This window comes from Zalophus californianus, chromosome 11, assembly GCF_009762305.2.
Source record: "Zalophus californianus isolate mZalCal1 chromosome 11, mZalCal1.pri.v2, whole genome shotgun sequence".
NCBI lineage: Eukaryota > Metazoa > Chordata > Mammalia > Carnivora > Otariidae > Zalophus > Zalophus californianus.
This window is the reverse complement of record NC_045605.1, coordinates 97,482,364-97,496,116: the sequence shown is the minus strand read 5'-3', so window position 1 is coordinate 97,496,116 and position 13,753 is coordinate 97,482,364. Positions and strand designations below refer to the sequence as shown.

General features: G+C 48.3%; 1 protein-coding gene across 4 annotated transcripts in view; it reads right to left on the bottom strand.

Moving 5' to 3' along the window:
* Positions 1-13,753, bottom strand: part of C11H11orf49 (chromosome 11 C11orf49 homolog) — a 189,118-nt gene that overhangs the window by 7,954 nt on the left and 167,411 nt on the right. The gene's annotated exons all lie outside the window — the stretch shown is intronic.

Here is a 13,753-nt window from a genome sequence, read left to right as displayed (position 1 = left end):
ACTGAGATTTAATAAGCTACCAAGGGCCCAAACAACTACAGGCACCTCCGTCCTGGGACACAGATGGCAGACAAGGGAAGACGGTACAGAGCTACTGGGGACCCTGCACTCGAGGGGGTCAGGGACACACCCCATCTTGCGACCCTGCAGCGGCCATGCCCCTCCTTGCTGTCTCCCTCTCCCTCCGCCCCACCCGCTGGGGGTTCCTCCCCAGGCCCTCCCACCTCATAGGAAGAAAACCATCTGACGACCAAATGATCAGACCAAGGCCATGTTCATACTCTGCTCAGGGCCTCGTACAAGAGGGCACAGGAAGGGAAGGAAATTAGCACTTGCTGGGCTCTATGCAGGTGCCAGGCCGGGCGCCAAATTTATCTACCAAGGGGAGCGGCACCCCCCATCTGTTTCTGACTGGCCCTCCTGGCTTTATCTTTCCTGTTTTGCAAAATTATTTTATTTTGCTCTCTCGTGTCCAGAGAGAGCCAGCACTGCACACCTCTGAGTGGGGGCGGCGTTAGAGTAGAATGTCAGGGGTCCCCCGCAGTTGTGCGAGGCAGCTGGCCCTGCTTTCAGAGCTCCCCGAAGAGAGAAAGCGCTCCTCCATGTAGTCTTTAGTTGTAATGACGATAGAAACGGGTAATGTATACCGAGTACCTACTTCATGGCAGGCACTGTGCAAGGTATTTAACTATGGTAAATTTTATTCCTCAACATTCCTATGAGGTAGGTCTTGCAGTTATGTACATTGTACATGTGAAGGGACTAAGTCTCAGAGGAGTTGGCTTGCCGAGACCACATAGCTGGGGAGTTTACTCCACAGGCCATGGTACTTTCCATTAGGGCACACTGCATCTTTTATTTATTTTTTAATTATTTTTAAAAAAAGATTTTTATTTATTTGAGAGAGTGAAAGAGAGAGTGCACAAGAGGGGGGAGCAGAGGGAGAGGGAGAAGCAGACTCCCCAGTGAGCAGGGAGCTGGACACACGGCTCCATCCCAGGTCCCTGGAATCATGACCTGAGCTGAAGGCAGACGCTTAACCGACTGAGCCACCCAGGTGCCCCTCACACTGCCTCTTCTAAAATAAAGATAGAGAAGTGTTAAAATGCCAAAAAAAATAAAAATAAATAATAATAAAGATAGACAATATAAACACTAACATTTTATTTCTTAATCTATGTGGCTAATTTATTTTCTTTCTTTTCACCTATATTTTAAGGTCTTAATATTTCTTTTTTTTTAAAAGATTTTATTTATTTATTTCACAGAGAGAGACACAGAGAGAGAGGGAACACAAGCAGGGAGAGTGGGAGAGGGAGAAGCAGGCTTCCCACGGAGTGGGGAGCCCAATGCGGGGCTCAATCCCAGGACCCTGGCATCATGACGTGAGCCGAAGGCAGACGCTTAACGACTGAGCCACCCAGGCGGCCCAGGTCTTAATATCTCTAATGTATCTCTTGGGGAAGAAAAAAATCTGCAGGAGGGCAGATTTTTTTGTTGGGCCCCAACTACCAGAGTTGAACATTGAAATTCCAGCTGGAAAAAAATCCAAGGCCAGAAGGCTGATGGCCACACGGGGGCGCCCTGGTCACTCCATCAGTGGCTCCAGGGACCAAATGCAGAGCCATAGGCCAGGTAGTTGCCCCCTCTTCTCCTAACCCAGGAGAACCGGGGCAGACAAAAAGTAAGAGAGAGGGCACAAAGCCCAGATTCTGATATCTCGATGGGGAGGGAGAGGCGACAGAGGGCAGAGAGAAGGCAGGTAGGGCAGACTGCGGTTAGCAAAGACACCCAAACTTCAGAGGAAGAGTGAGCTCTCCCAGAGCACTCAGGGGGCTAGAGCCACCTCAAAGCTTTTCCAACCCAGGCGCAAGCAGAGAAGAAAAGGTCCCTGTGGAGGGAAGCCAGTGACTTTTCCTTCCTGCCCTACTCCCAGGACAGCTCAGAACCTGAATGGCCTGAAGTTAATTACTAGGGAAGAGCACTGAGCTGAGAATGTCCCCAAGCAGGAAACCACGAAGGGGAGCCAAAGCCTTTGAAGATGTTACTTGGCTTCTCTTCTTTATCATCAACCTGGACCCAGTGCTCCTGTTTATAGCAATTACCTCCATGTACTATTTCTTTCTTTATTTCTTCATTTATATTGCAATACAGTTCAAATACCGTAAAATTCCCCTTTAAAAGTGTACAGTGTTTTTCAGTATATTCACAAAGTTGTGCAATCATCACCACTGTCTAATTCCAGAAGTTGTAATTCTTGCTGATCAGCATGCTCCTGAGACAGGCCCTGCCACACCAGGGCTTTGAAGCCAATTGCCATAAGCATCTTCCTCCCTCAGCCACAGAGAGGACTAGAAGCAGCAAACAGGGCCCGCCCTTCCAGCTTCAGGACTGGCCTGCAGCCTCTGTCAGGGCCATTCCATACTGTGAACGTTAGCAGCCTCTTTTAAGATGGGCATCTGGGGCAGGGGGCAGCTGTCAGAGGGCGGGAGGGCCACCACATAAGTGTGGCAGGCTCCGTGGCAGCAGGGCGGCTCTTCGGGGGGCTGGAACTGACACTGGTCGGGAGGGATCAGCAGGGTGGTTGGGGAAAGCAGACCATGGCAGGGGCTCTCTTTCTCTTTCTAAGGATCCCAGCAGCATGTGTGCAAAGGACGGAGGGGTTTTCTCGGCCGCGGGCAGTGAGACTGTCTGCCAAAACAGCCAACTGGGTCTCAGCTCTCAGGAACAGCAGCACCACCCCCTATTCTGCCCAGCCCGAGACCTTGAGTCTTGCGGGCTTCCTGGAAACGGCCTCCTTTGCCCGCCCCACGGCAATCAGTCACCAGGTCCTAGCCACCCCCCCAACATGCCTCTTGAGCCTGCCGACTTCTCTCCACGTCCACGGCCACCTCCGATGCCCACCCCCGCGTCTTTCTTGTGCGCCGCTGGATGCCCTCCTGCCCAGCTTCCTGCAACGACTCTTGCCGCCTCCTAGTTGACTATCCACACTGTGCTCACAAAAACTTTCTTTTTTAAATGCGATTTTGACCACTTTACAACTCTGTTTAAAGCCCTTCACGGGCTTCCCATTGACCTTAGACCAGGATCCACCATTCTTACTCTGACTTATGAGTCCACGTGATCCACTCCCTGCCTCCCCTCATCCCTCTAGATGCACTGGAGGCCACAGGCAGCCTCCCCCACCGTGTTCCAGTCACACTGACCATTAATAATCTTCCCAATGCTTCCTCCTTCCTCGTGCCCTTCAGACCAGCCAGTCCCCCTCCCTGTAACGCTCCCTGCCCTTTCATGCCACCCTCCTCAACTACCGGATGCCCACTCCTTTGCATCGTAGCCTACAGAGCACCTCTGTGGGGAGCCTTCCCCACTCCACACTAGGTAGAAGTAGGCTTCCCTGCTACCAGCTTCCGCAGTTCCCTGTGACCTCCTCCTCCCGTTCAGGTCTGTCTTTGCCCCAGGACTATAAGACCCACCAGGTGGGACCTCTGTCTCTCAGCTTGTGGCTTGACTCCAGGGTCTGGCATGTGCCGGGCCCGAGGTAGGTGCTCAGGAAATATTTGTTGAATGAAGGAAAGCATGAATAAATACCTAAGAGGGGCCACAGTACTCTTTTCTTTTCCCCTGGCCAGCTGACATCTGGATACTCCATTTAAGAGGAACAAACTAGAGTCATGAAATAGGGGTGGTGAGTCACAGACCACGACATCAGACAAATGACTGCATTTAGATCCTTTAGCTTAGAAGAAAAGACTAAGGAGGAAGTGTGGGCTGAGACCTGACTTTTCTTTTCTGGGGGCGTGGGGCAGAGGGAGAAAGAATTCCAAGCAGGTCTCCATGACCCTGAGGTCATGACCTGAGCCGAAATCAAGAGTCAGACGCCCAGGTGCCCCGAGACCTGACTCTTGAAGACCAGCCTCTGAGGAAGATGTAACAGGGATCTGAAGTCTGGCCCTAGAAGACATTCAAACTGCTCAGCTCTGCGATTACAGCTGTTCTGTGAGGGGGTGAGCTGCCTGTGGCTAGAGATATTTAAGCAGAAGGCTTGTACTTCCCCAAAGCATGAAAGAGCTCCTTCCAGCTCTGACAGTGTGTGGTCCCAAGGGCGGGACAGAAGGGGCAGCTTTGCTGTTAGAGCTGGTTCTGCAGTTTGCTGTTCGGAGGGCCTGTGGCCACCGAAACGTCTGAAAGACTTACAGAAGAGGCTTTTAGAAATATAACTTGTTGCACTGTCCATCTCCAAATGAATGCTCGGACCCATGAACATTCTGGGTATCTGGCGGTGGAATCTTGGCGGAACTGTGGGAAAAGGCAGGCAGGAGGCGACAGGCCTGTCTTTGCCTTTGGTGACAGGGAGAAGCCCAGGTTGTAGGCCCTGCATCCCACAGGCAGCTCCTTCATCCTGAACTCACACTTGTCACTGCTGCCAGAGGGGCTCATGAAGAAATCTCTTGGAAACGAGGTCACCCACATGATGGTCGTTGGCTCCACACTGCTTGCTGCCAGAAGCCTCCTGCTAACGGACCCCTGGAGGAGCCTGGCGGCCACTGCTTTCACATGCAGCCAGCAGGGAGCCCTTGCCAGCAAGAGTGTGCCCGCATCCATTGGATCGTGGAAGGATCCTTGCAGGCCATGCCGCAGGACTGGAGAGAGGGGCCGTGGGAGAGATGTCAGGCAGTGCAGTTCAGGTGGGCTCTGAGCAGAACCATGTGGAGGGTGGAGTCCGGGGCAGGCAACATTCTGGAATGAAGAAAGGACACTTGGCAGGGTCGGAGCTAACCCTGAGGGGGCTGGCCCCTCTCTCCCTCCCTCGCCCGCTTCCAACAGCTGGGATGGGCTGGCTGGCCAGGCGTTACGTGGGCGCCGATGACAGCTTTCAGTCCGAATCTACTGACTTGCCAACTTCCTCTTCACGGCCCGGGTCAGTGTCCCCGGACTCAGGGCGTGAGCTGCCCCGTCTGCCTGGCGTTCTGTGTTGCCAGCAGCCCGGGGATCAGGGGCCAGCTCCACTGCTCACTGGTCATGTTATCGTGCCTCTCGGAGCCTCAGTGTCCTCGTGTAAGAGAGGAGATGATCATAGTTCCCATTTCACAGGATTCTGGTGAAAAGTCCATATGATGATGCACTCACTGTGTTCCGTGTATAATGAACACTCAAAATAAGTGTGAGTTGCTATCAATAAGTGTATTCTTGTTGGCTTAAGGTGCTGGAAGAGCTCAAAATAGCAAGTAAAAATAGAGCTCGGAGGAAGTGAGCGCTACCAGCACCCAGCCACGCGGAGGCTCTCAGCGGAAGCCAGCTATTTAGTTTCGAGCCCACTTTGTGGGGAAGCCAGCCCTTCGCCATGGTCAGAAAGAAGAGCCACATTCCATGACGACAACTCTTTTGGGAGGTCAGATGGCTGGGGTCTTTCATGGGTGAGGTGGGTTCCCAAGTGTGCTGGGACTCAGGATGCACCTCTACGGGCTGTGCTTTTGTATCCATGAGTGAGATAAAACCACGTGCTGGCCACCTTCTGCAGGTAGGGGAGGGGGAAAAGCTGCTGCTGAGGTTTCCTGGGACGCTTCCTTAGGGTCGCCCCTCTTCTGGACTGTGGGGGGTGCACCCTCATGCTGCACGAGCTGCCGCAAGACCAGGCCCGCAGAGCTGCTTGGGATGTCTGGGCCACTGCTCTCCCCTGGCTCCAGCCTGCACCTCTACGGTACTCCAAACCCCACCTGCCCTGCGGTGCTTAAGCAGGTTGATCCAGAGAGTGCAGAGAATCAAACAACAATGGTTAATATTCATTAGGGCCTTACTGTGTCGGTAAGCGACATACTTAACAGTAAGGAACATACATCCGTCATTTCACCTCCTTCTCAAATTAATCCTATGAAGTCAGCTCAAGGAATATCTTCACTGAGAACACACAGGTTCAGAAAGATTCAGAAACTTGGCCAAGGTCACAGGTTGAAGGGCAAGGGCTGTAATTCAGACACAGGTCTCTCTGACTCTAATCACAGCTGTACCCGGACAGAACATGGAGGCTCCGTGCTCTCTAGTGACAATACCACCTTCCTGGGGACGCTGTCCCTTCTTCCCCTCTCGGACCCCCGCCCCCAGCAGGGCTGCGAAGCTGAGGCTGCTTTTCTCGGCACAGATCTTGAAGGCCCTAGCACAGCCATTTTAACCCCACTCTCCCCGCCCCTCCCAAGAAGCCTGGCAGCCGGGGGCCAACTGTTTCTCGCTCTTAGGATAAATACCAAATCCAATGCATGGCCTCGTGAGACCCTCATTTCCCCTTCTGGTCCCCAAACTCCTCAAACTCCAGAACCACCGGCTTCCTGAAGCTCCTCTAGGTCATCACTGGTGAGAGCCTGGCGTCTCTTCCAGGCTGCTGATTTCCCTTTGACTGCTCTTCATGCCCATCACTCTCTACCTCCATCCTGCCTGTCCCTTTTGTTGTAAATGAAATATTTAAAATGTCAGAAAATGACACAGAACAACATAACAAACACCTGTGGACCCCTAGCCAATTCATCAAACCTTACCATTTTGCCATCCTTGCTTCAATTTGGAAAAGTTTTGGAAAAGATTACACACATCGTTGAGGCCACCTGTGCACCCCTCCCTCACCCCACCCCTCCACCCTTCTTCCTCCAGGAGCACCATGGGAACTTGGGGGTTGAGCATTCCTCCGCGTGTTTTTTATATCATAATAACTCACACAAATGCCTATATTCTTAAAACATTATCTGCTCTGTTTGGCTTGTTTTCAAACTCTATCATTTTGGAACTTGATATTCTGAGATGTATCAGTGTTGCTGCACGTATTTCTACTTGTACCCATTTTCGTGCTGCACGTCATCGAGCAGTACGAAGGTACCGCACTTTGCCCTTTCTTCTGCAGAGGGGCGTGCAGAGCGCTCCAGCGGTAGCTATTACAAATAGTGCTGCGTATTTCCTTATAACCAGGTATACCTGTGAACTAGACAGGGAGCCCGACACAGGGCTCGATCCCAGGACCCTGGGATCATGAGCTGAGCCCAAGGCAGATGCTTAATGACTGAGCCACCCAGGTGTCCCTACTTGTGAACTTTTTTTAGATTTTCCTAAATTGCCTCAACGTGATGGTACCAATTTATACTTCCACCAGCACTTTGAGAGTTTCACATCCTCACCAATTCTTGTGTTATCAGACTTCAAAATTTTTGTCATTTGACGTGAGGTGGCATCTCGATTTATTTTTTTTTAATTTTTATTTTTTTAAAGATTTTTTAATTTATTCATTTGTCAGAGAGAGAGAGAGCACAAGCAGAGGGAGAAGCAGGCTCCCTGCCGAGCAAGGAGCCCAATGTGGGACTCGATCCCAGGACCCCGGGATCATGACCTGAGCGAAGGCAGACGCTTAACCGACTGAGCCACCCAGGCATCCCAAGTGGCATCTCGATTTAATTGGCATTTCCCTGATTCCTAGTGAGTTTGGGCACGAAAATATGCCCATATGCTTATTAGCTCTTAGGGTTTTCTGTGTATTGCCTGCTCATATCCTTGGACTATTTTTATACTAAGGTTCTTCATCTTTTCCTTATTGATTTGTAAGAGTTCTTCAAAATTGTTTTAGACTAAAAATTCTGCAGACCAATCTATTGTTAGTTATACACATAAATATCCTCTTCTAGTCTCTGGCTTATCCTTCAACTTTGTTTACGCTATCTTTGGTTGAGCAGAAAATTTTAAATCTTTTTCTTAAAAAAAAGATTTGTTCATTTATTTCGGAGAGAGAGAGAGAGAGAAAGACGGGGAGAGCAGAGGGAGAGAGTATCCAAGCTGACTCCTCCCCACTGAGCACAGAGCCCCACGTGGGGCTCAATCTCAGCAGCCATGAGATCATGACGCCAAAACCAAGGGTCAGATGCTTAATTGACTGAGCCACCCAGGTGCCTCTTGGCTTTTTGTATCTTAAGATACCTGTTAGCCATAAATTGATCTTCCTTTCTTCTAAGAATATTATAGTTTTGCTTTCCACATGTAGGTCTGTCATCTATGTGAAATTGACTTCTGAATGTGATATGAAGTAGGAATCTAACTTTATTTTTTCCTATGTGAGTAACCCACTGCCCCATCAGTGCTTATTGAATCATCCTTTTCCCTACTGCTCTGAAATATTATCTTTTTATATATCACGTTTTTATAAATGCGTGGGTCTGCTTTGGCCTGTCTGCTATGATGCATTTGTCTGTCCTTACTCTGGGACCATACTATCTTAGCTACGATGGCCTCGTAACTAAGTCTTCAGAGCTGTTAGGGCGTGGTCATCTCTTCCTAATCCTTTAGGCCCCAAACTCAACGTCTCTTCCTCATGGAAAAGCCTTTCATGATCCCCCAGGTTAGGTCTAGTCTCCTGTTTGTATGTTCCTATAGCACTTGGCACTTCACTTATTTAATGTTTGTGGCTCTATCAGTTTGTAAGCTCCTTGAGTGGTAGAATGACATCTAATTTGCTTACCGTTAGCCTCTTCACAAGCATAAGGACCAGCACATAAGAGGCACTTGATAAATATTTGGTGAATGAAAGAATGGAGAGGGAAAGGATGGTCTGTTTCGACAAAAGCCCTTTTGGGGCAAGCCGGGGAAGATATCTAGGCGGAAAGATCCTGCCAGGGGGAGGTATAAAGTAAGACAGGCATTAAGAAAGCATAAAGCTGTCTCCTCAGTGCAAGGCATGAAGTTTGGCAGATAGTAGATGCTCAGGAAACATTTGAAAAATGAATACAGAATCACTCCCCATTCACTCGTTACAATTTCTTAAAACATGTGATATTTTTTGAGGGCCGTGTGACAGGCATTTTACATGCATTATTTCATTAAATCCTAAAAACAATTTTATGGGGCAGGTGTTATTATTATTTCCATTTTACAGATGAAGAAATTGAGGCTTAGAGAAACTGGTCAGTGTCACAAGCCAGTAAGTGAAGGAATTGGGATTTGAGTCCCGGGCTGTCTGGCTCCAGCACCTGAGTCCTTCACCGTTAGGTATCTGGCCTTTGTGACACAGGGCCAGCAGAAAAGTGACCCTCTTAAATGGGGGTGAGTTGTTATGTCTAAAACCAGATTCCTAAGGAGCTTGTGTGTTTTCAGGTCACTATGTGTATTTAGCACATAACCATGATAAAAGAGCTTTCCCTGTCAAACATGTATTACTCACTAGGGAATCAGGCTTCAGTAAGGGAGAAGTGAGTTAAATCGTGTTTTAGATGACGAGAGAGAAGGAAATGTAATTCCTTTCGATGCAATGAATTCTAAAAATGCCAGGATGAGGCTGGCCTGCAATACCCTGAATCAGTACTTCTCCCAGTGTCGTCCCAAAACCGTCAGCATCACCCGAGAAGCTTTTGGAATATGAATTTTAGAGCCCCACCTCGGATCCACCAAACTCTGGGGATGGAGTGCGCCATCTGGGGTTTAATAAGCCTTGCAGGTGACCCCATGTCACTTGTGCCTTGAATGGGTTACAGGTGTGATGATCCTCTTGGCCCAGGAGGGAGGAGGCCAGAGCCTGCAGGCTAATCACGGGCAGTTCTATCTCTACTGACTTTTTGTTATATGTATATTCTTTTCTTAGTGTTCTGAAGTGAAAAAAGGCCAGAAATAATGCCTTAGGGAGCTGAGGAAATTCTCATTTATTTTTTTAAAAATCTGTTAATAATAATGCCAACATTATTTTAACAGCAAGAAACTATTATATATTGAAGGTCTACAATGTGCCAAACTATATATATACAACATATGTATACAACAAAATTATATATATTATACTATATATGTATACTATATAATATGTAATATATATGTATATCATATTATATATTATATGTATATTATATATATAATATATATAATATATATATAATTTTGTTGTTGTTAAAACTTATACCACCCTATGGGTTATTGTCTGTTATTCTCCATTTTACAGATATGGAAACAAGGCTTAGAGAAATCATGAAAAATCCTCAAGGTCATCCAGGTAATAGCGCACCAGTGGCATGGACCCTCTGGTCTGGTCAGGGTTTTAGTACTACTACTTCTAACGTTGAAAGTTTACTCTGTGCCAGGCATTACTTTAAGCATATGACATACTTCTTCAATTATTACAACTATTACTCTTTCCATTTGACAAACGAGGAGACTGAGGCTCAAAAACGTTAATAACTTTCCCAAGGGTACAAGCTGGTAAACTGTGAAATGGGGATTTGAGCTCAAGAAGTCTGGCTCCAACTGCATGCTTCTCACCTTCGGGGAGAGCCTCGCAGTCCATGGAGGATGGACACAGAAATTTAAGGATAAAATTACTTCATGCGGCGTGCCTGGGTGGCTCAGTTGTTGGGTGTCTGCCTTTGGCTCAGGTCGTGATCCCAGAGTCCTGGGATGGAGCCCTGCACCAGGCACCCTGCTCAGCGGGTGCCTGCTTCTCCCTCTCCCACTCCCCCTGCTTGTGTTCCTGCTCTTGCTGTCTCTCTCTCTGTCAAATTAAAAAAAAAAAAAATCTTAAAAAAACCCACACCTACTTAATGCCCCCCACTGCTGCAGGAATGCATGAGGTGGGGGACATCTGTGGCTAGGCCTGTCCTACAGCCCATTTGCTGTCTTTCCTTTCCTGTGCTTCCCGCTCACACCTGCTGCCCCAGGGCCCAAGCACAGGGCTTGTGGCCCCTAAGTCAGGCACATGTGAGACGCTGTGCCCTGGAACAGGCTCTGGTGCACAGCTGCCTGTGGATGACATTCTTCTCTGCACACATCATCACAGACTGGAGCCTCCTTCTGCGGCCTGTCCCCAGACCTCGGGGCCCCGAATAAAGTCAGCCCAGCCATGAGACAGGAGAGTGCAAGGCCTCTTCCAGCAATAGTAATTGCCTTGGAGGCCTGACCACCCCCCACTGTGATTTTGATCAGAAGCCTGGTCTTGTGTGTGAGCAAGGTGGGATCTTGACCTTCAGGACAAAATACAAATAGCTTAAACAATTAGAAAGCACTTTCTGGGATATATACAATTTTTTTCTATACACACACCAGCTGGAGCAGAGTGGGGAAAGAATGGCACTGGGGAGGCAGGGTTGACACAGAAGCCTGATACACAGGGAGCCAACAAACTTCCCCCGGTTCTGAATTCACCTTTAATTTCATAGCCAGTACCCTGAGGATTGCGCTGGGCCCTTCTTCTTTTTTTTAAAGGTTTCTTATTTACTCATTTGAGAGAGAGAAAGAGAGCACTGGAGGGTGAGAGGCAGAGGGAGGGGGAGAAGCAGGCTCCCCGTCGAGCTGAGAGCCCAACGTGGGGCTCGATCCCAGGACCCTGAGATCATGACCTGAGCCGAAGGCAGACGCCCAACCACCTGGGCCACCGGGGTGCCCAGAGCGCTGGGCCCTTCTGTTGCTTATCCTTGCATCAGTCCCCTCGCACTGCTACTGACGAGGACTGGCTACAGTGCTTTCTCCTCCTCCTGGAAAGGTCTAAATTTTCTGTCACACAGTAGGTGTCTTGGTGAGGAGGGGATAAGCTTCACTTCTGGCCACAGCGAGGGGAACACCACTCCAGAAGTCAGCTGGGATCAATAATTGTAAGAATCCATGAATTGGAGGGGCGCCTGGGTGGCTCAGTCATTAAGCATCTGCCTTCAGCTCAGGTCATGATCCCAGGGTCCTGGGATCGAGCCCCACGTCCGGCTCCCTGCTCAGCGGGAAGCCTGCTTCTCCCTCTCCCACTCCCCCTGCTTGTGTTCCCTCCTCTCTCTGCCAAATAAATAAATAAAATCTTAAAAAAAAAAAAGGAATCCATGAATTGGAGAGGACTGTGCGACTTCTGTTCTAATTTTGAGTATTTACACGTATCAGATTGTTGGGGAGAGTATGGGAGATGGGCGGGACAAGTGCAAAGCTGTGGCTGCTGGGGGTTGAAAATCGTCCAGAAGTTCACCCTCATTAACTTGCCATCCACCTTTCAGAAAAGGAGGTCAGAAACCAAGGGGAGATGTCACAGAGTGGTGGCAGATGGCAACGGAGCCCAAGTGATCCTCTTCTAAGCCCAATGTTAAGCTCCTCGAGGGGCTCGAACTATATCTGCTCATCACTGTACCCCCAGTGTGCATAAGAGCTCCTGGCACAAAATCAGCACTCCAGAAACATCTGATGAAATCAACTACGGACTCCTGCTATGATAGGGTTGAACCCTGAAAACATGACACTAAGTGAAAGAAACTGGTCACAAAGGACCACATCTTACATGACTGGATTTATTTGAAAGATCGAGAACAGACAAATTTATAGAGACGGAAAGCAGATTAGTGGTTGCCCAGGGCTGGGGACGAGGGAGGAATTGGGGAGTAATGGCTAAGCAGTGCAGGATCTCTTCTGGGGGTAATTAAAATGTTCCAAAATTAACTGTGGTGACGGATATGAATATCCTCTGTGACTATACCAAAAGCCATTGAATTTTATACTCTAAATGGGTGAATGACATGGTATGTGAGTTGTATCCCCAAAAAGCTGTGAAAAATTTGTGATGAATATATAAGTGAATGAACAAATGAATATAGGATACAGTTGATTTTTGTTCTTAGAGTTACTTAGAACCATGGACTATTAGAACCATGTAAAATGCTTGACAAGGGATATCATTCATATGTTCATTCAATCGGGAGACACAGAGTGTGTAGCATGCATCTAGGTACTGTGCTGAGTAACAGGGATCCAGCCGCAAACGGGTCTGGTATAGATCCTGCCTGCCCTTAGGGAGCGCGTGCGCACGCGTGCACACACTCACACACACTCACACGCACACACACACACACACTAACTGTTCTCTAGGAATTCTTTAGTTAGAGATCCACAGTTGATTTTTATCATCCAGCTACGTAGAAATCATAGTATGATCTTTAAGAGTACTGAGTTTTCTCCCCAAAATTTTGGGGCTGACTCTTCCTTAAAATGATCTGACCCTGAGGGGAGCTGTCATTAGAAATCTCAAGATAACTCTACTTGGCTGCTTTTACTTACTTACTTACTTACTTATTTATTTACTTATTTATTTATTTATTTAAAAGGCGTTTTTATTTTTATTTTTTTAAGATTTTATTTATTTATTTGACAGAGACAGAGATAGCAAGAGCAGAAACACAAGCAGCGGGAGTGGGAGAGGGAGAGCAAGCTTCCCTCAGAGGAGGGAGCCCGATGTGGGACTCGACCCCAGGACCCTGGGATCATGACCTGAGCTGAAGTGAGATGCTTAACGACTGAGCCACCCAGGCGCCCTTACTTATTTATTTATTTTTAAAAGATTTTATTTATTTATTTGCCAGAGAGAGAGAGAGAGAGAGAGAGAGAACGCAAGCACATAAGCAGAGGGAGTTGTAGGCCAAGGGAGAGGGAGAAGCAGGCTTCCCACTGAGCAGGGAGCCCAATGCGGGGCTCCATCCCAGGACCCTGAGATCATGACCTGAGCTGAAGGCAGACGCTTAACCAACTGAGCCACCCAGGTGCCCTTACTTAGCTGCTTTTAAATTGCAAGAGATAATCTCCCACATTTTATTTTCAACTATGGGGAAAAACATCTAAATCTCCTTTGGATAATAGGCAAGTTAAAATGATAAAAGTTGAACTGCAGCTTTTACCAGTGGCCAATTGCCCCTGGAAGAGGTAAGTATCCACTGAACAATGTGGGGGGGGGAAGATTTTGGGGTGCGTGGTCACTAAACAAGTTTTGCACACGGCAACGTTT